At 37.1% G+C, this 23,718-nt stretch overlaps 1 protein-coding gene across 3 annotated transcripts in view; it reads right to left on the bottom strand.

Moving 5' to 3' along the window:
• The window catches only part of Dop2R (dopamine D2-like receptor), a 404,223-nt gene that overhangs the window by 199,819 nt on the left and 180,686 nt on the right, over positions 1–23,718 (bottom strand). The gene's annotated exons all lie outside the window — the stretch shown is intronic.

The raw sequence follows: 23,718 nt of genomic DNA, 5'->3' as shown, positions 1-23,718 counted from the left end.
CCTATTGCAGTCCTTAGGGCGGCATTCTGGAAAGTTTGAATTAGTTACACACTAGGTAAAGAAAGTTTCTTTGTCCGCACCGCATATGCTGCCAGCCAGTGTGACACTGTTTATGGTATCGAAGGTCTTTGATAGATCAAGTGCCACCATGACTGTTGAGTTGCATGGCCTGTTCTGATTCGGTCCTCGACTGATATGTGTGGATATGACGTGCTGGTCCCGGCTCCTCCCCTAATATGTTTTGTCTAATTTCGAATATTTGACCAGCAACGGCTGCAGTTGTGATGATGTCCCGGAAAATCCTGTTGTTTCTGTTACTCGACTTTCTGAGGGAATGCCCAATCGTATGGGTCAGAAAAGTAAGACGGCCAGAGGTGATGAAGTCTGGTGATCTGTTAAAGCAGACGAACGTAGAAAGAAGGGTGCCACAAGGCCCAGCGATATACCCCTTTGATCATTGCCTAGGGCGGAATGTCAAAGTTCGTCGAAGTCCGGTTACGGTTTTTGCCTCCCGTTAGCGATCTTATATCACCCATATAACGCTGGACACTAGTAAATAACTCAACCTAGCCAGTCCAATACTTTTCTGCTACCTCCCCTACATTCCACGCATGGGTTAATACAATTAAGCTCAAACGACTAGGTATGCAAGTCAACCTCCACAAAGGAGAACTAATATCAGACGTATATCGAAGAGCATACATATTTTTCGGGGTTATATACAGATTATCACTTTGCTCGGCCAGCGCTGTCATTGCCTAAAGGAGACTATGCTAGGAAGAGGGATGCTACAATGGTGATGACTGGCTAGCTGTGACAAATCTCTACTTATCCATGTAAGAATGTATTCGTTTACCGTGCAAAATGTGGACATTACACGTGTAGGTCACTGGAGTCAAGCTCAAGCAAGATAGGAATATAGTGGACAGACTGGTTTATAAAGAAGAGTTCTTTTACATCCCTATCCTATATGGTGAAAATATATACGAATACAAACACATAATTTTTGTGACAATCTGTTGTGGTCCCTGTTGGATAGAAACAATCAAGAGCCAGGTGAGTGGGGTTAGCTGGGCAGCTAAACAAATGCAACGTGTCGTGTGGTCCCAATCCACATGCAGGGCATTTGTTGGGTATCGTGATATCAATTCGAGCCCAATACGAATTGAGGCGGCTGCATTTTCCGGATCCTAACTAGGCAAAACCACTCATGTTTGCTACTTGTGTTCTTCGCCTGCATGTTAGGGGGATAATCTCCAAGTACGGCATTCACACTGTTTCACTGTACTGGTACTGCATCAAGAACAACCTATGTGCCGATGCATGAAGATGGTCGATCCACTGATGTCATGAAGAGGCACCCGTTTCAGTCGTCAACATCAAAAAGGACAATGAAAACGGGACAGTATTGATTAATTGCCAAAGAGAACCGTACCTAAAATCTTCTGTGCAACATTTTTTTAGAATATTTAGATGTTGAAAAATTTCATCTTGTGGTACTTCTACTACGGTTCATGAAATAAAGGACGAAAAGGATGTGAAAGGAATTGAGTTAGAAGAATGAAATATTCTACAAAAAGATTCGTCAATCGATTTGACTGAAGACATGTAGTTTCAAAATGAAGCTACAATAACGCCAAAGAGAGATATGAAGCTATTTTCCCAAAAAATCAAAAAATGCATCACGCAATATCTCAGAAGCTTGACCTATGGCGAAAATTTCCTTTTTGGTTCTTAATATACTCACCAAGGGCTTTCATCTCCAAGAAGAATTTTCCACCCCCTCCCCCCAAAAATGCTGCTACACAGTGTTATCAATCATATATGAATGGGAGTTAGTAATGAAATCAAAACCGCGGAAACGCTTGGTTTTGGGATCCGTCATTACAACAATATCTGCAATGTTATCCCATTTTCCGAAATGGCTTTTCTTAAATAGGATTTTAGTCTTATGTATTAGATTCAATCAGAAAACTAATGTTGACTTTTTTGGAGATACGACTTCGGGCATTTATGGTGACGATATGTACATTAGGGATATAACTTTTTGCACTTTTTTGCAAATATCAAAAATACCACCACATAGCCGTGTAGAGCATGAAAAACTATTATGAAATGTGGTGTCAATTTTTCTCTACCGCGAAAAAAGTTTCCGAACCAAATGCATTGAAGTTCTGTAATGCATTTTTTAATTTTATCTGTGATAACAACATATTTGCTTTTCATTAAAATTTTTATTTTTTTGTAATCTAATTTAAAATCATTATCAAAGCGTTCTGGACCAATTTGTTCTAAAATCGCGCCATTTCGGACCATATTAAGATTTTTTGACACTATTGCAATTTTTGGTTTTTCTTTATAAACTCGTGAATTTTATGTTTATATTTTTTTAACCTATCGGACAAGAGAATATGGAGTCATTTGCAACTAATTCGCGAAAGTTACAGGCTGTTTTTGTTGACTTTGCCTGTGAGAATTGTATTTTTTTCTATAAATATTTATTCAAACAAAGCAAATTTAAAATTATAAGTAGAAAAAGCATCAAAAGGGGTTTAGTAATCAAAGTTGGTGCGGAGACTTTTTTCACAGAATCGATCTTAGAAACGCGTTTTCATTATTAGGACAAAATTCCCCACATGGTACTGGTGTTGTATTTTTTTAGAAAGCAAATACGATTCTCACAAGCAATGTCAACAAAAACAGCCTGTAACTTCCGCGAATTCGTTGCAAATGACCCCATATTCCCTGGTCCGATAGGTGAAAAAAATAGAAACATAAAATTCACGAGTTTATAAAGAAAAACCAAAAATTGCAATAGTGTCAAAAAATCTTAATATGGTCCGAAATGGCGCGATTTTAGAACAAATTGGTCCAGAATGCTTTGATAATGATTTTAAATTAGATTACAAAAAAATAAAAATTTTAATGAAAAGCAAATATGTTGTTATCACAGATAAAATTAAAAAATGCATTACAGAACTTCAATGCATTTGGTGCGGAAACTTTTTTCGCGGTAGAGAAAAATTGACCACACATTTCATTATAGTTTTTCATGCTCTACACGGCTATGTGGTGGTATTTTTTTGGTTATAGCCCTAATGTACATATGTTCCCCACAACATCCCCGAAGGGACAAGGGAGAATTCTATAATATCAACGAATGCATGCCGAATCATATTAGCTCAATAATATGGCGCCTACTTTTTATCGCCAAGTCTGAACGCAGTGTCTTGCGACACCACTTGAAGAGAAGTTTATCATGGCTGAAATACTCAGGAAATGCAAGCCAACATTACTCTGAGGGAATTTGTCACCGCCGAAAATGTTGATGTTCTGCCATGAGATTCTATAACTTATCTTGCCGTTAGCGACAAAAATCGGTAAAATTAAAAAAAGAAATCGGAGTTTGTTCCCATGGATTTGTCCGTTAATAAACGGCTTAAAATTGCGATCAAAAGTTGACCACGTAGAGCAATACTTTCATTTGACAACTTATCTACCTATTCGTGCGACTTTTTCTAATACTTCACACACAATAGCCCCAATGTTCCTCAGATACCTTCACTGTGTTTACTACTCCCACATCAGTTTTCACGCTAATTATACCCTCCACCTTGATATGGTATAATTAAAACTGTCATTCGGTTTGTAACACATCGAAATATTCGTCGGAGACCCCGTGCCCGTCTGTACGTCCGTCCGTGTGTTGAAATCAAGATACAGCTCGCAATTTTAGAGATAGAGCTTTATAATTTGGTATAGAATTTTCTATTTCTCCTGGATGTTTGGTATTGAAAATGGACTATATCGGTCCACGTTTTGATTTAGCCACCATAGAACGGTACCTCTCGATTTTCGTAATTCTGATTTTCGTAAATCCGATTTTCGGTATTTTGAAGATTTTAGTCTCATTATCACAACGAAATTGCGTTCATATAAAACGCCCCATAGAACGTACCTCCCGAGTTTCGGTGTTTTGAAGGTTGTGTCCTCAATTTTCCTCAGAAATGTATGAAATTTGGTATTTAGTCTTTGTTGGTGATATAAAACTTTCCCCCATAAACTTGTCGGTACAGGCCCACGCTTTAGTATATCCTCCATAGAACGGTACCTCCCTATTTTTGGTATTTTGAAGGTTGTGGTCTCAATATTCCAGTGAAATGGCTAAAATTTGGTATTTGGTCTTCATTTAAGGTATTTATTGTTCCATATAAAATTTGTCGGTGTAGGTCAACGCCTTCATAAACAACGCTCCATAGAACGTACCTCCCGAGTTTCGGTGTTTTGAAGGTTGTGTCCTCAATATTCCTCATAAATGGCTGAGATTTGGTATTTAGTCTTCGTTGGGGGTATAAAATTTTCCCCCGAAACCTGTCGGTTATATATATTCCCCATAGAACGGTACCTCTCTATATCCGGTATTTTGATGGTTGTGTTCTCAATATTCCAGCGAAATGGCTGAAATTTGGCATTTGGTCTTCATTTTGGGTATTAAACGTTCCATATGAAATTTGTCGGTAAAGGTCCACGCCTTCATATAGCCTCCATAGGACGGTACCTCCCGATTTTCTGTTTGTTTTGAAGGTTTTAATCTCATTATCACATGGCTGAATTTTATACTTAGACTTCGTTGAGGGTATAAAACATTATCCCAGTAATTTGTCGGTGTAGATCCACGCCTTTATACATCACTCATAGATCGGCACCTTTTCGGTATTTTGAAGGTTGTGGTATGTGGTCTTTGTTGGAGGTAAAGGATTATCAGACTGAAATTCGTCGGTATAGGTCCACGTTTCGATATAGACCCCATAGAACAGTACCTTCCGATTTTGGTAATTCTGAAGTATGTGACGTCAATAACCCACCGAAATAATGAAATTTGTTATTTAGTCTTCCATGTTGTTATTAAATATTCCAGAGGAGAATTATTAGTATAGGTCCCCGGGATCCTATGGCCCCCATAGAAGAGTAACTCATGATTTTCGGTATTTTTAAGGTTTTACCGAAATATCGGAAATTTGGTCTTCTTTGAGTCCAAAAACTTTCCGCCAGAAATTTTTAGGTATTAATCGATACGGTACCACCCGAATTTCGTTATTTTGAAAGTTAGCCACATTGTTTTACCGAACTTGCTGAATTTTGGTATTTAGTTGTTCCATTTTACTTCAATACAACTCGTGGTAGAGAGTTAACAAGCTCGACTTGGCCAAACTTAACGCCGTTCCTACTTGTTATACCCTCAGCCTTTAGGCTAAAGAGGGTATTTACACTTTGATACGACCAAAAATGTGCCTCATCGAAATAATGGTTTTAGACCCCAAGTATGTTTGTACGATATCCGTTTCAGACAATTTTGAGTAGATCTAGCAATGTCCGTCCGTCTGTCTGTCTGTCCGTTTGTCTGTCTGGCTGGTGCGCACGATAACTCTCGAACGGATCAATCGATTCGGTTCAAATTTTGGGTATCGAAATATTTTGTCCAGATTTGATTTAAGATCGAAGATGGGCCATATAGGTCCACTCCTTTAGGTACCTCCCCCACAAATGTTCAAAAATTGTCGCAAAACTTGTGCGCACGATAACTCTCGTTATCGAATTGAACCAAACTTTGCATATGGTAATACTACCTCTAGACATACATCAAGTTCGAATATGGATTATATCGGTCCACTTCTTCAGGTACCTCCCACACAAAATTTGAAATAAGTGCAGTTTAGTGACACCTAACGAATCGTTATGAAGTTTTTTGTAACAGGATGTTCGTGCGGCCCCCGCTACGTCATTGTAATTTTTTTCGAGGGCAAGTCCATAGTTCCCGAGATAATGGCGCATAACCTCAAAAAAACGCTGCACTATGTCGCGAGTTCAAATAAACGGTGGCCAAATATAAAAGGAGTTGGCGTTGGCAGATGAATTTTGGTATAAATACTTATAGTTCACTGACAATGTCGAGAGGAAAACATTGGGAAGGTCGGTCCAAGTTTTGGGATAGTCCCCATGCAATGGTACTTCTTAATGTTTCGGTATTTTGAATATTTTAGCTAAACTTATCAACCAATTTGGTTGAATTTTGAGATGCGGGGTTTTCACATTACAAAAAACTTTTCCGATAAAAATTATGGACATAGGTCCACGTTTTGATATAGACCCCATATAACGGTACCTCCCGATTTTCGGAATTTTGAAGATTTTACATATGTTTCAGGCCCAAATACGCCCAAATTTTGCATTGAGGGTTCCCAATGGACCAAAAAACTTTTCTGATAAAAATTATGTACATAGGTCCACGTGTTGATATAGCTCCAATAGAACGGTATCGCGCGATTTTCGGTATTTTCAATGTTTTAGCCACATTAAACAACCAATGTAGCTGATATTTGGTATTTAGTCTTCGCCAGGTCTTGCAAAATATTTTTACAGAGAATTGTTGGTATTGGTTCACCTTTTGATGTAAACCCCGTGGAACGGTACCATCCAATTTTCGGGTTTTTAAGGTTTTAGCCACATTAACCACCCAAAATTACAGAAATTTGGTGTTCAATCTTCATATATTTTTGCGAGTTCATTGAATGCATCAAAATGTTGTCTTCAAATAAGAGAATTTTCCTTAAAATTGTCCAAAAAGGGCCACAAAATTCTAAGGGAGACCTTAAATACATTCGATCTGTCCGGAGGTGAAAGTTTCGCTTCACATTGGCTGAGGGTATATATCTGTCGGCAAAGCCGACTGACACTTTTTTACTTGTTTTAAAATTAACATAGACGAATATTAAATGTTTATACCCCCCTGACTTCGGGAGGACATCAGAGTGACACCTAGAGAGGAACACAAATAAGCCCTTGACTTTGCCTTGTTAAAGCAAATTTAAAACATTTACTTGGTATCCATCATCCCCACAGCTCATAGAGAAGTTGATGTACGCATTACCCCAAATGTATAACACCAACAATTCACTTTATTTATTTATTTATTTATTTATTTATTTATTTATTGAGTACCTACACAACAAGATATACATCTTATAATTAAAGTGCAGGATTATTTATGCTATGAAATATCCAACTTAAAATACAAAAAATGAAAAAAAAAAAAAAAATTGAATGTAAAGTACATTTTAAAATCTGTAAAAAGAAAAAGTTATACAAAATGGACAAACTCATATAAAATGCAATTTTTTAACTGTGGAATAAACTAAAGATCATTTTTTTAAAAACAAACGCGTTGCTGGTGCTTTGAATCTCATGTGGTAGAGTATTCCAAAGACGTATTGTATAAATATAAAAGTGACATTCCAAACCTGAACTCCGCCTTCTGAGGGGTTTTAATATTTTTCCTCTATTAGACCGGGCAAATGTTAGTTTGTCAAAGAGATTCTTCGGTTTTTGCTTATTAATAATTTTGTGCAAAAATATTAGCGACCTAATTCCGAGATATCTGCTAAAGGTGCAGCCATAAATTGAGTTGGCAAGCGACGAAACGTGTTGTGATTTTTTTAAGCCGTAAACGTAACGTGTAATATTGTTGAATGCAACGTTTATTTTGCGTTGACTTAATGAATCACAGTTGGCAAATAGCTCGCAGCCATAGATAAGTCCTGGAATTAAATAAGTTTTAGCTAAAAGCAATCGGATATTAAATGGAGTGAAAGAGTGTGTAGCCCATAGTGTGCGCAGCTTTGCGTATGTTAGTCCAACAGCAACATTTACATGATTCGTCCAAGTAAGCGAGCTGTTAAAAACAACACCAAGGTTTTTCGCGCTAGTAACAACGGCAATTTTCTCCTGGTTAATGAAGATATCAGGCTCTTGTAAAATAAGTCTATTTTTCTTATGAATTACTAAACACTTGGATTTTTGAGGGTTTAAGAGTAATCCGTTTGCAGTTGCCCAGTTGAATACTTTGGAAAGATCTTCATTAAGTTTAGTAATGCAATTGCTAACATTTTCAACAGAATCACTCAAAAATATTTGGACATCATCCGCGTACATGACAATATTACTGTGGATTAATTGAGAGGGTAAATCGTTAGCGTACAATGAAAATAGCAGCGGTCCTATAATTGAGCCCTGCGGCACTCCCTGTAAAACTAGTAAAGGTTTTGATATTGTATCTTCAACGTTTACAGACTGGTACCGTTTATGCAGATAGGACATTATTAGGTTTGATGCACTGCTCGAGAAATTGAAAAAACGTCTAAGCTTCATACATAAAAAAGAATGATTGACAGAATCAAACGCTTTGGAGTGATCGAGCAGTACCAGAAAGCTCACTTTATTATTATCGATGTCGCTTCTTATAGATTCTGAAACTTCGAGCAATGCGCTTGTGCAACTATGAGTGGGGCGAAACCCGTATTGCATATCGGATAACAAGGATTTGTCAGAGAGGTATTCGGACATTTGAAGATGTAAAATTTTTTCGAAAACTTTTGATAAAAAGCATAGAATCGCAATGGGGCGATATTCTAAATTTGACTTGGGGATGGGAATAATTTTTGAGTGCTTCCAGATAGTTGGATAGACGCTTGACATTAAAATGCAATTGAAAAGATGTGTGAAAAAGGGTAAAAGTTGAGGAAGCAAAATTCGAATAAATTTTGGATCAATGCCATCAATGCCAACAGCGTTGGATTTCACATGAGAGAAACAATTCAGAACTTCGACTTGGGAGACACATCTGAATTCAAAATCGGAGCCATCATCATTGGAGTCTATTTGTTCAATTATATTTTCGTAAAAAGAAGAATCAGTATGTATAGTGGGTATGTCTACAAATGATTTATTAAGTTCATCTAAGTCTCCTTGAAACTTTGCAGATGATTTAGATTTCCCAATTCCAAGGTCCTGTATTATTTTCCATTTACTTTTAGAATTTACAGCGGAACTGAATTTGGATGAATAATATTCCCGTTTTGCAGCATTAATAGACCTATTGACCTCTCTTCTTGCATTACGAAATTCCTCGTATAGATCAGGGATTCGGAATCGCTTCCATCTAGAGTAAGCCATATCCCTTTCATTTATTAACATTTTTATTCTGGTATTAAACCAAGGTTTTGTTTTTGAGGTTGATTTCTTTACTTTTAAAGGGACTGTTGCATTATAAAGATTCATAATATTGTCTTGGAGAAATGCAACTTGTTGATCTACAGATGTAAAAGTATAGAGTTCATTCCAGTTAATTTGGGACATTTCATAGGAAAGATTTGCAAGACTTAAGTTTTTAAAATCCCGATATGAAAAAATAACCTCTTCTTTCGGGACATAAAACTTGTAAGAGAGAAAAATGAGGTCGTGTTTAGAAAAACAAGGGGCAGAGATCTGGTCGTAGAGTAAAATGTTTGTGATGTTGTTAACAAAGAACAAATCTAAAAGTGTGGAAGTTGTTGATGTAAAATGAGTGGGGTTTGTGTTGTTTACAGGGAAAAGTCCCAGTGTTTGCATATTATCTACCAAAGACGAGTCTACGAGTATATTTGAGTTGAAGTCCCCAGTAATAATGGTATGAGGTTCCAGTACATTAACATTAAAGTAGGAAGCATGAGGCATTATTTTTGGTTATTAGAAACTCTTAGCCCAATTATTATTTGCCAATTGCTTGTGCGTGCAAATGTCGCCACCACTTCCTTGAGGGTGGAGGAGGCATTATTCTTTTACTCAACCTCCTAATGCACATTATTTCACATTACAACGGAAGATGGTGAAATACAAAATCGTATAAGTAGGAAAAGGAGTAGAAATGTAGCGTACCATAAAATTAGTTTTAGCGACAATTTATTACTTTAATACGCTTTGTGAAGTCATTTGTTTCCTGTAGCATACTCTTCATACTTTGTTACTTTGCTACTTGTGACATTCTTTTCAACATTTTGTTGTTGGCTTCCGAGGTATTTTTACTTTGTTGGTGTTCTTTTGTTATTTTTACGGCCTACATAAAAGGAAAATACTCATACATATGAAAATATGTGAATGTGTATGTGGTTGTGCATGTGTACTTATATCATTGTGTATTGGAAAAATATTGTGGCCATCATCATCCACATCATAATCATCAGCGTCGTCATCAACATAGTCATTTATGGTCGAGGCTTATAGATGTTGCTAAATAATAAATTGGACAGACATTGTGAAACTAAAACCTACTCAAGTAGAAAGCCACAAAAATTATGAGGAAATTACTTTGGTTAATAACAAATGAACAGCCAGCCGCCAAGTACGAGTATATGTATGTATTTTTTGGTTTAATACTTTGCTACAAATTGCAAAGAGGTATGGGCGGTAATAACTTCGGGTATACAGTGTGGGAGTATATTCATATTTTAATCACGAACAAATTTAGCACTCAATCTTCGGAATGTGTTAATTTCAGGATGTAATAAAATATTTTTTTTTTTTTGCTTTGTTGTTAGGGTGGAGGGCAAGTAGTACCATTCAACTTTGGGAATTAAATATAAGCCAAGGGTTGGCCTTTTTGAGTTGAGTTGTGCATTTTATATCTTCTTTAACATAACAAAAGCAAAGTAATACATTAGTTCGTACATATGTATGTATGTGTTCTCAGTAAATATGATGTATACAAAAATAATATTATACTATGAAGGGTTATTAGAATAATGAGTTTTTAAATGTTAACTAATTTGGGTAGAAACTTTTTATTTTCAAACAAATCCATCAACTAATTAAGGCAATCAATTATAAAAGAAAAAAGGCTGTAGTCGAAAGGGAGAACCAAGTCCTACACCATAGTCCTGTACTGTCACACTACACATCACTCAATTACTAAAGAGAGAATGCGATGCATGAGAAAAATGTCGGAAGCAAAGAACGCCCGAATTTTGTATACCGTTCGCATAAAATATTCTGAACTAAAATGGAATAATTTTTTATTTATTTACAGGTATTTCGGCGAGGAAATGTAGCTAAAATCCTCAAACCACTGAAAGTCCTGAGTCACTTTTATATGATCGCTATACGTAGGGGATGAACGATACCAAGGAACGGTCCTGACCGACTTTGACATAATAAAGTCAAGGATTTATCTAGGTCTTTTTTCATCTCGTTCACCCATAAGAACTTAAAAAACTTGGGTTTGGGCGTCGGGTTAGTAACCTTCCCTAAGAAAAAATCAGGCTAATATAAAAAAACGAAAGAAAAGAAAAACAAGCGCCTTTTAATTTGAAGAGGTTTTAAGGACCAAGATCCATAGCTCCGATTTGCTCGTTTTTACTCGCGAGTGAAAAGTACTCGCGAATGGGAGTACTCAAAGAGTGCGAGCAAAAAGTCAGATTTGCTCGTTTTCACTCACGAGTGAAAAGTACCTGCGAGTGAGAGTACTCGAAGAGTACGTGTTTTAAAAGGAGTTTACTCTCCACTCTTTCGTTTTATTTGCGAGCACTCGCGAGTACGTCTGGTTTAAAAATAAGAGTGGGAGCGAAAATACTCGAAGAGTAAAGTCGAGTAGGAAAAATGTATTTATTTTGTACCGTTTGTGTGTTCGTGTGTGTGGTAGCAATCTGGGTAAATTATTCGAAAAAGCAATACATTCCAGAATTTCGGATTTTGCATCCGATTCAAATATCATTTCTGAAAATCAATTCGGATTTCGTCGAGAGCACAGCACAACTCATCAGATCGATCGTATCAAAAAGAAAATAATTGTTAATAAAAGCAGAAGAAAATCAACAGGTTTAATCTTGCTTGATATTGAGAAGGCTTTTGACACAGTATGGCACAATGGCCTAATATACAAAATGGTCAAAGCAAATATACCTACCTATCTCTGCAAAATAACTGCAGAATTCTTGGAAAATAGAACATATGCTGTCTCTGTAAATGATGCGGTCTCCTCATTTAGGAGTATACCAGCAGGAGTCCCCCAAGGATCTATTCTCTCTCCAATCCTCTATTCCATTTACACGTCAGACTTCAAACCACCGAAAGAAGTTGAAACTGCATACTATGCTGATGATACAGCCCTGTTGTCAACCAGCAAACTAACTTCTGCCCTTCTCAAGAAAATGGAGTTAAGCATTAAATCATGTAACAAATATTTCAATAAATGGAAAATCAAAATCAACAACAACAAAACACAAGCCATCATTTTCCCTTTCAATAAATCACCAAAAAGATTACCGAGACGACAACTACTCTTTAATGGAAATGCGATTGATATAGTTAATGAAGTAAACTATCTCGGAGTCACACTAGATAAAAAACTCACCTTTAAAAAACATATTACTAATTCCTGTCAGAAAGCAATAAAAGCTTTTCGAGCTTTATGGCCATTTCTTAATAGGCGATCTAGCCTAAGCCTGAAAAACAAGAATCTTATCTTTAAGAGCGTAATCCGACCTATACTCTCTTACGCATCTCCAATTTGGTACAGATCAGCAATTACTCATCTTAGAAAACTTCAGGTTGTACAGAACAAATGTCTGAAGATGATTCATAATAAACACTGGCAATATCCCACACTGATGCTACACGAAGAAACGAGATATGAATTGCTCATTGATTTCATAAAAAGATTAAATGAAAATTATTTTAGCAAAGCTAGAAACTCACGTTATCCCAGGATACGTGAGTGTATAGAAGTCCCTTAATGAATTATTGCTCAACATTGTAAATTACCAAACTGAAAATTATTGAATTAAACTTGATTATTTGTGAATAATCATATTTTAATCCTTAAATTTTCTTAACATATTTGAAAATTCCATCTTGTAAATCATATATAGGTTTTATATCCTTTTTTCCTATACCTAAACTCATACTTTAAATATGTTTATATATTATAATAATAACCAAAAACTTACTTGTTGTAATATCATATGTTGATATATTCTCATAATTTGTAATGTATAATGTATAAGTAACTTGTTAATTTGGATAAATAAAAATTGAAATTGAAATTGAGTGTGTGGTAGCGAACAGTTTTTGATGTTGCTGTGGACTGAAGGTAGAAAGGGCAAGTTGTTCGGAGGAGGGTGGTCGTAAGTCCTGAGGATGGTGGATGGAGGTTCGGTGGAGGGCGGTCGGAAGTTGAAGATCAGAGGTCCAGAGGAGGTTGTTCCGAAGTTCGGAAGAGGGTGGTCGCAGGTTGTTCGGAACTCCGAACTCCATCCTCTGATCCTCCGACCACCCTCCGACCACCCTCTACCGAGCCAAGGAACAACTTCCTCTGGACCTCCGACCACCCTCCTCCGAACTTCGTAACAACCTCCTCTGGACCTCCGACCACCATCCTCCGAACTTCTGAAACACCTCATCAGAACCTCCGACCACCCTCTTTCGAACTTCGGAACAACCTCCTCTGGACCTCCGAACAACTTGCTCTTTCCATATTCAGTCCACAGGAACATCAACACGTGTTCGCTACTACACACGCAATAACACGCAAACAGAAAAAAATATTTTTTACTCGATTTTACTCTTTGAGCAAACTCGTACAATACGGATAAAAGCAAAATTCTTCAACATTAGCTTTATCTGCGCTCATGCTCCAACCGAAGACAATGACGAACAGACCAGAGATATATTCCACGATCGCTTAGAAAAAACATATGACCGATGTCCTGCCCATGACGTTAAAATATTCTAGGCGATTTGAATGTAAAAATTGGAGAGGACAATATCTTTGGCCCAACAGTTGCAAAATTCAGTCCCCATAGTGAAACATCTGATAATGGAATAAGGCTGATAGACTTCGCAGCGGCAAAAACATGATAGTTAGCAGTACCAGATTTAAGCATCTTGATATTCATAAGGGCACATGACTGTCTGACTGATCAAATTGATCACGTTATGATAGATGGAAGACATTCATCGAGTGTGTTGGATATACGTCGTTCCAAGGTGCAAAAATAATATTACACTCAGCACAATGGCAAAATATTGCCCACTCCATACAAACAACCGCAAAATCAGTACTTCGATACCAGAGACCTCCACCAATGTATCCATGATATGACCAGCAGTGTCGTCCTGCTACCGAAGAAAATATTTAGCATATTGGGCACCTTTAGCAACGCGCAGCCAAGGAGAAAAGGAGGGAGAAGAAACGTGTTTTCCGCAAGAAAAACAGAGAAATGGAAAAGAGTGAAACATCAAACTGATGGCTTTGGAACAGCCACATCCTCCTGTAGAGACCAGCAAGGTAATTTGGTAACTGATACAGATAGTGTGCTCAGGATATGGAAATAGCATTTTTCAAACCTGTTGGTATCCAGCGAATACGACGAAGATACCACAGATCCAATCCCACAAGATAGTATTGAATGTATACCGCCCAGACAAGATGAAGTAAAGACAGCAATAAACCGGCTGAAGAATAATAAGGCAGCAGGAGCCGATGACTTACAGCTGAGCTGTTCAAAACCGGAGGCGACACGCTCATAAGGTGTATTAATCAGCTAATTAGCACCATCTTGCAGGAAGAACGAGTACCCGACGATTGGAACTTGAGCATCCTGTGTCCTCAAATCTCAATCTCAAATTGTAGCAAGTTTGGTTAAAAATTGTAGCAAAAATCTTCAAAATACCGAAAATCCGGGGTCACCCTTATATGGGGGCTATACCAAAACATGGTCCTATGTTGACAATTTTTGGTTTCGAAGTTTTTCGATCTCTGGGAACCTCAAATGTAAAATAACAGCTACTTCGGTTAAACATTGTATGGAGTTTTTGGTACATACGCTTTCTAACCTCTAGGAATCGTCAATGTAAATTTACAACTACACAATTTTCAACTGTAATTCAGAAAATAGCAGTTGTGATTGAGAAATTCCATATGAAATTCAGATGTTTTATTTGTAATTCAGAATTACCATTTGAAATTCAGATATTTTATTTGTAGTTCAGAAATTCTATTTGATATTCAGATATTTTATTTGTAATTCAGATATTCCATTTGATATTCAGAAACTACATTTGATATTCAGAATACTTCATTTGAAATTCAGAACCCTTCAACTATTTAATTAAATATGATGTGGTTTATTGTGTAGTAATAATCAATTTATGAAATGTAATTTAAATATGATTTGGTTTATTGTGTAGTAATTCTGAACTTCAATTGAAATTTTCTGAATTTCAAATCGAATTTCTGACTGAAATTAAGCCTTTTGGAGTGGAGGGTGACGATACCGATGAGAGATACCAAGGAACGGTCCTGACCGGCTTTAAGATGGCAAAGTCCAGGATATATCTTGGTCCCTCTTTCATCTCAAGTGGACACTGACCTCCCCGTGGTGTCACCTGGGGAGCTGCCTTTAGCACCCGTTAAAGGTAGTGAGCTAACATGTGCCGCGCGTGCACCGGAGGTTAAAACACCTAGTCTCCAGCTTCACACCCGTGAAGGAAAGACTTGCTACAATTCGAATAAAAGCAAAATTCTTCAACGTCAGCTTTATTTGCGCTCATGCTCCCACTGAAGACAACGACGAACAGACCAAAGAGCACTTAGAAGATACATATGACCGTTGTTCTGCCGATGACATTAAAATCATTCTAGGCGATTTTAATACCAAAATTGGAAAGGAAAATATCTTTGGCCCAACAGTCGGAAAACTCAGTCTCCACAATGAAACATCTGATAATGGCATGAGGCTGATAGACTTTGCAGCGGCAAACAACATGGGAGTTAGCAGCACCAGATTTAAACATCTCGACATCCATAAGGGCTCCTGGCTGTCTCCAGATCCAAAAACAAGAAATCAAATTGATCATGTTGTGATAGATGGAAGGCATTCATCGAGCGTGTTGGATGTGCGGATGGATGGGCAAACATAGACTCGGAGCACTACCTAGTTGCAGCAAAGGTACGCACCCGCTTAAACGTAGCAAACAAAGTACGAACAGACACAACACGAAAGTTAGACATCGGTAAGCTGCAATCACAACAGATAGCCACAGCATATTCCACTCAACTAGCCCAATTGCTTAATCAAAGCACTCCTAATCCCGATAACATATCAGCGCAATGGCAAAGTATTGCCCACTCCATGCAAACAGCCGCAAAATACATACTTGGATACCAGAGACCTCCACCAAGGAATCAATGGTATGATCAGGAGTGTCGTGCTGCTACCGAAGAGAAAAATGCGGCATATAGGGCTACTTTACAATCCGTAGCAACGCGTAGCTCACGAGAGAGATATCGGGAGAAAAGGAGAGAGGAGAAACGTCTTTTCCGCAGGAAAAAGAGAGAGATGGAAAAGCGGGAGTGTGAAAAAAAATCGAGATGTACAGGAGCCAGAATGAAGTCCGAAAATTCTACCAAAGAGTGAAGCATCAAAATGATGGCTTTGGTACGGGCACCTCCTCCTGTAGAGACCAGCAAGGTAATTTGGTAAATGATACAGACAGTGTGCTCAGGATATGGAAAGAGTATTTTTCAAACCTGTTGGTATCCAGCGAAGACGACGCAATCCCACGGCAGCGGATTCTTTCGTACCGGATTGACCCGAAACCATTGTGTTTCGGCCAGCGGCTGCCAACCCAGCAAAAAACCTATGCTTATACGTAGGTTTCTAGCTGCTACAACAACAACAACAACGAAGATACCACAGATCCAATCCCAGAAGATGGTATTGAATGTATACCGCCCAGCCAAAATGAGGTAAAGACAGCAATAAACCGGCTGAAGAATAATAAGGCAGCAGGAGCCGATGGCTTACCAGCCGACCTGTTCAAAACCGGAGGCGACACGCTGATAAGGTGTATTCATCAGCTAGTTAGCACCATCTGGCAGGAAGAACGAGTACCCGACGATTGGAACCTGAGTATCCTGTGTCCCGTCTATAAGAAAGGAGATAAGACTGTATGCTCTTACTATAGGGCATAAGTCTACTCCCTATTGCTTACAAGATCGTGTCAGGGATATTGTGCGAACGACTAAAGCCTATGGTCAACGAGATAATTCGGCCATACCAATGCGGCTTTAGACCTGGCAAGTCCACCATTGACCAGATATTTACCCTGCGGCAAATCCTGGAGAAGACCCAAGAGATGCAGATCGACACCTACCACCTCTTTGCGATTATAGAGCAGCATTCAACAGCCCACTACGTTCAAAGGTATTCCAGGCCATGTCTGAATTTGGTATCCCCGCAAAGCTCATTCGGCTTTGTAAAATGACTTTAACTAGTGTCAGTTATCCTCAGTTAAAATAGGAAAGAACCTCTCCGAAGAATTTTGTACCAAAAGAGGTTTCAGGCAAGGAGACAGCCTCTCGTGTGATCTCTTCAACATCCTGCTGGAAAAGGTTATTCGAGAGGCAAACGTCAAAAGAAGTGGCACAATCTACACCAATAGCCATATGTTACTTGCTTATGCTGATGATATAGACATCATGGGACGATCAGTAAAAGAAGTAACAAATACCTTTATGAAGGTCGAAGGAGAATCTGCTAAAGTGGATCTGGCGGTAAACGGCAGGAAGACTAAGTTGATGATGTCGACGCGCAATGAGTCCATAGAGATCGGGCCAACTGTCGACGTTGCTTCCTATAATTTTGAGGTAGTAAAAGACTTCGTCTATCTCGGCACCTCCGTAAACACAACAAACGACATCAGTTGTGAAATAAAAAGAAGAATTGTATTGGCTAAAAGATGCTACTTTGGCTTAAGTAAGCAGTTTAAAAACAAAGCCACATCTCGTCAAACAAAAATAATGCTTTACAAAACACTGATACTACCCGTGCTGATGTATGGTTCCGAAGCCTGGGTACTTGCGCAAGCAGACAAGGCAGTGTTTGGTGTGTTTGAGAGAAAAATTCTTCGAAAGATCTATGGACCAATCTGCGTTGACGGTGAATATCGACGCCGCACAGTGTTGCCGCTTCCATACAAAAGTGGACAAAAATAGAAGGAATTGACCTAGGTTGATGAATTTTTGCACAAGTACCCAGCAAAATGTTCGATGCCAAAGATGACATTCAATCATGGGTGCAAGTGATCTAGCATGTCATCTTTTTAGCATCTTCATCGATGAATTTTATATGAGCGTGGACCCCAAAAGATGACGTTCTTTTCTGGATCCTAAGCATGTCATTTTAACCAATGCGTTGACATGTCATTTCCACCAATGCTTTGGCATGTCATTTCCACCAATGATTTGACATGTCATTTTCACCAATGCTTTGACACGTCATTTTCACCCATGCTTCCAACCCCTTGGCATGAAATTTGCATGTATTGTATTGTTTGGAAAATGGAAATGCTGTATTGAAATATGGTTTTCATGAAAAACAAAACTCTTTATTAATTCAAACGAATTCATGAAATAACTACAATTAATTTATCAGTTTAGTTTTTCAAAAGTTTACATCCAAAATTGCAATGTAATCACCACCGCTGCAACGCAAAAGATTACTTTCTCCGTTCTCCGCAACTGATATTCTTTCATCATACAAAAGGTTTTTTCAATTATCTTCCCATCACCAGTTCAGATTTCGACATGGACTCCAAATGCACTCCTTTAAGTATTTTTATTTCGTAAATTACTTTTATTTTATAATTTTGTTATTTTATAACAACATTTTGGTATATATACTCTTTTGTTTAGTGACGGAAATATGTAGGGATCTACAACCCGGCTTGCTTTAGGGATCTCTAAGAACAAAATGTAACGAACGGGGAGGAGAGACTTTTTATGGAAAATACCATTTATGCTTAATTAATTTATTTTTAATTGTTTCTTTCCAAAAGTAGTTTCTTCTTTATTTTCAGATTCCTGTTCCTTTTCGTTTCGGACTTTTTTTTCAAATTCCAAGAAGCGAGATTTGATTGATTTCGTTCTATGTCAGATATAGAACAGACAAGGGAACTTTTAAAATAGCAATGTGTGCAGTCCGATTCTATTTTTAGCTCGATGGTTGGGACTTCATATAATACCAATTGTTTAGAAGTTTTAGTTGTTTGATATGCAGGAAATGTAAGACAACATCACGACGACAGTTCTAACAACTTTGGTCTGTTCCAGAAACTGCAAGAATCTACTTATTTTTACTACGATAACAATTTTTCCTTTATGTTATCGGAAAAAATAGTAAAAATTAGTAGATTTTTGCAGTACTGGAACATACCAAAATGAAAATAAACAGGTGTGTAAATAAAAACACAAACATCATCTCTATTGGATCGATGGAATGGGTACAAATGCTGATGAAAAGATCGGATCTTTCACGACTTCCTTTGCATTGGTTCAAATCCTAATGAAAAGATCGGATCTTCCACGACTTCCTTTGAACCAATGCAAAAGATGACATGAAATCACGTCATCGCAAAGAACCCCTTCCGTCAAATTTTGCTGGGTACTTATAAGGGCATAGGAATGAAAATTTTCAACTTTGGTCCATATGGGCTCAGATTTGGATATAGCTCCCATATATATATTTCCCCGATTTTGTTATATATATTGATTAAATTAAGAAAATATGCCGAAATTATCTGTAATTGAGTGACATCGGGCGAAATTATATATGGAAGCTATATTCAAACCTGAACCGATATGGACCAAAGTTGATATTTTTCATTCCTGTGCCCTCATAAGTACTTGTGCGAACATTCATCAACCTAACCCCCTGTTTTTGTAACTATTTTTTGTTCGTTCGTCTATATTTGTAATAATTTGGGCGTCCATAGCTTAGCTCCTAGATGGCATACAGATCTAATTCTTCGTAAACACGTTCTATTTATAGTTAAGAATTCCTCATTCAAAAATCAGCGTTCCACATTTGCGCTAAATCGAGTAAATCGATTTAAAAAATTTGACAATTCGTGTGAGAATATAAAATTTGTTTACAAAAACTGGGGGTTAGTCAACGGTAAAACTGAACAGGGGCCCTAGGAACCTCCCATGTTAAATTTGAAGGATATTCATCAAAAATTGATCGAATTATAGCAAAATCGGAGAAAGATATATGTATATGGGGGCTATATCCAAAACTGTACCGATCCACAGTGGATCCACTTGTATGGAGAAAGTGGTCAAAAATATTTCCCGTGTAAATATCAAGCTAATGCGCTGGTTACAGCTTTGTGCTGCTGCGAAGAGTGTTTTAAGAAACCACGAGCGTAACATTCTCCCCCCTTTCCCCTCTGGAGGGGTTAAGCGGTAAGAATTGCTTTATGATGTTAATACAAAATGACATGAACAAAACTCCCGATTATCTTATGATGCAAAAATAGGCTTGGGGAAACAAAAAAGTCTCCAAAAAAATATAAAATCCAAAGAATTTAGCGGATTAAAAAATTAAAATTTTTGTTTGAAAATTGGTAAAATTTTTAATATAGATCTTATAGCGTTCTTCCTGGAAGGCACGCACCGCCAACGTAAGACAAATTTGGAAGAAGATTTTTTCATCTTGCCACTGATGCCCATTATGTTAATGTGCGGGGTCAGATAACAGAGATATACGCTAATATATCCATAGAAACCCTATTCTAGGGCAGCTTTAGTCAGCGAACCACCATTTATAGTCTGGCACTAGATGGCAGCTGATTTTAATACTGAATAATCTTTAACCCATGACCTACCTTGGAAAATTATTCCCGAGGTGGGCACTGGTGGGCATCATGACTAAAACCTTACGTCAAATTTAAGTATATGGTCGAAGTGGCATTACAAAATACACTAAGAAAATATGCAGCTAACTAGAATTCCACAACACGCTAAAACACTATTTTTTAATGAAAATTAAACTATTTCCTCCCCCCTTCAAAATCCACTATAATATTTTGCTCTACGTATTAGTTTCGCGATATTTTGAATATATTTACTTGCACTTAAAATATAGGTTGTACTCACAACAAAAAGTATCAGTCAAATGTTCCGACTTTTGAAGCTATTCTTAAGAAGATCGCGTTCGAATGAAACAAAAATTAATATATTTTTAAAAAGGTCCATGTCATAGCTGTCAGAGTTGCCAGATGTTGTACCAAAATTTTGACATTCAGTTTTTTATTTTTGGCCAATGGGTGGATCCACTGTGCGATCGGAGAAACTACTCAGGGGCCTAAGAAAATATTATATATAAAATTTGAAGGCTATACGATTAAATTTGACCGATTTATGGCAAAATCGGGGAAAGATATATGGGGGCTATATCCAAATCTGAACCGATTTTTGTGAAAATCGGTAGAGCTATTCAGAGGCCTTAGAAAATAAGACTATTCGATCAAAACTGAACAAGTTGTAGCAAAATAGGGAAAATATATATATGGGGGCTATATAAAATCTGAACCAATATATCTCAGAAGGTTACAGGGATGGGCAGAATGTTTTTACGCATTTCGTTTCGGAAGAGATGCCCAATTAACGGAAATCAAGAGCCAAGGTGGCAAAAGGTGACAATCAAAATATATACTTTACGAAATATTAAGAATTTATACTTTTTTATCAAATTTAAATTTTTAGTTCTTGATAACGGTACTTTGCCCATGTGCAGTTGATCTCAACTTTTTGTACTAAAATTTTTTATTTATAGCCCACCCATCAAATCCCCATTCAAAACTTTTAATATTTTCAACAAACTTTTCAGAAAAATTTATTTTAATGGTCGTCTAATTTTCATATGATTATCGCTTTAGATTATCTGGGAAATATTTTTCATATTTAAAGAGCTATAACTTCATTATGGATACACATATCGACAAAAAAATTTTCAGATTCGTTGTATCGGATGTTTTTACTGTAAGAAAAAAACATAAACATATATAAAAGTTAACATCACATTTTTTATTTTTGTCCACGCGGCAACACTGTGCGTCGTATGAACCACTAGCTGTATCTGCTATACAACGACATCTATATAGATAAACGTTTGGAGATGCAACGATTGCGTTGGCTAGGCCATATCATAAGAATGAGCGATGATGAACCCGCTAAAAAGGCGTATAAATACGAGCAGCTTGGCGGTGCACGCAGAATTGGCAGGCCAAAGAATAGATGGCGCAAACAAGTGGATGAAGAGATGAAAAGGCGCGGTATTCCAGAGTGCGATCCAACAAATAGAGAGAATTGGAGATATTTTCTTAGTTCGGCCTATAGAACAAATGTTCTGTAATGGGCCAGCTAAGTAAGTAAGTAAGTAAATAAGTAAGTAAATAAGTCAGTACCTTGGAGTAATTTTTCGCCATCAGCTAATGTGAAAAAAAACACTGAGGAACGGGTTAAGAAAGGCTTAATTGCACTTTACTTCTGCAAGAAAGCTGGATACTCAAGCCATTACTTACACACAGGATTTTGTCTTAACTGAACCAATTTGGTTGTATGCCAAGGCATACTGATTAGTGGCGAGCTTTAAAGTTAAAGTTAGAGACTGTCTTTCTACTAGAAGACGAGCTACGGTTCCCCAAGCTTTCCTCTGAGACATGTGGCTTCTCGCATTAACGACGCTTGGCTTAAGGACTTCCATAGATATTTCTGTTTTTTTCCTACAAAGGAATCTTTGGTCTTTCCAAAGGAATAAAGCTCCTGATCTACAAGCAGGTTATCATACCCATTATCACCTACGCCTTTTCGGTCTGGTTCCTTAACTCTTTGTGTCAGATGGAAAGGCTTAGCAGATGGGAATAATATATATTGAAGTACTGTTTGGGTCTTAGACCAACAGTTCGGCTGGAGGGGTATTATAAAGTTCCGTTAGGCAACTTTTGATGGATCGAATATGAATTTGGAATTTTGACTCTTATGTTGTGATCAAAAACACATACCGTTGCGTTCAAAATAATAGGAGTGTCCATACAGACCAAAGGAATTGCCAATAAACATGGTTAAACTTCTCCATTTTGGCTTATTTTGTATTTGTTTATCAGTGTTGGCATCCCACTGTTGATTTATTATTAGAAATGTGGCAATTTGTTTTAAATTATTTATTGTTTACACAACATTATAAATCGTCCCAAAATTTTTTGTTCAAAAATATAGGAGTGGTTGAAAAAAAGGAGCAATAAAAATATTTTTAATTTTTTCTTTTTTTGTGACCAAGTGGTAATAATGATTGGTATACTTATTTTTGATCAGATTTATTAATGAATAAAACTAATGTTAATTCATTGTTTTTCCCAACGTTTCGTCAGTTTATTTCCGACTTCTTCACGGGATTTTAATAGTACAATACTCGGTTGCAATAGCTTAAGTGATACGTTCTGTGATATAGATTTGGTTTTTTTATTTACAATTATTTATTTATTCGATTATTTATTATATATAAATTCGAGTTTTTTGAAGTCTCGTTTTTTTTTATAAATATAAATTAAACGGGAATGAAATAATTAACATTCTAATAAAATCCCCTGAAGAAGTGGAAAATAAAGTGACGAAACGTTGGGAAAATATTTTTAGTTGAGTTTAGTATCGAAATTATCAATATTTTAGTTGTTAGTAGTGAACTCAATAGATTTGAAGGCTATTTGAAAACAAAAGTCCTTTGAAGATGGCCACATATTAGGCAATTCAGTGGTGTAAACAGTAAATAATTTAAAACAAATTGCCACACTTCTGTTAGTGAATTAACAGTTGAGATGTTAACAATGTTAAACAAATACAAAATAGGCCAAAATGGATAAGTGTAACCATGTTTATTTGACCATTCCCTCGGTGTGTATGGGCACACCAATTATTTTGAACACAGCTGTATATCGATTTCATAGTATATGACTTATCCACTTCTTCGAAGCCCGCGTCTTATTTTAGTGAACTCCGACCAAGTAGAA

Source organism: Musca autumnalis, unplaced genomic scaffold (genome assembly GCF_047663935.1).
Source record: "Musca autumnalis isolate F117 unplaced genomic scaffold, ASM4766393v1 scaffold_3, whole genome shotgun sequence".
NCBI lineage: Eukaryota > Metazoa > Arthropoda > Insecta > Diptera > Muscidae > Musca > Musca autumnalis.
This window is presented reverse-complemented; position numbering and strand designations above follow the sequence as displayed.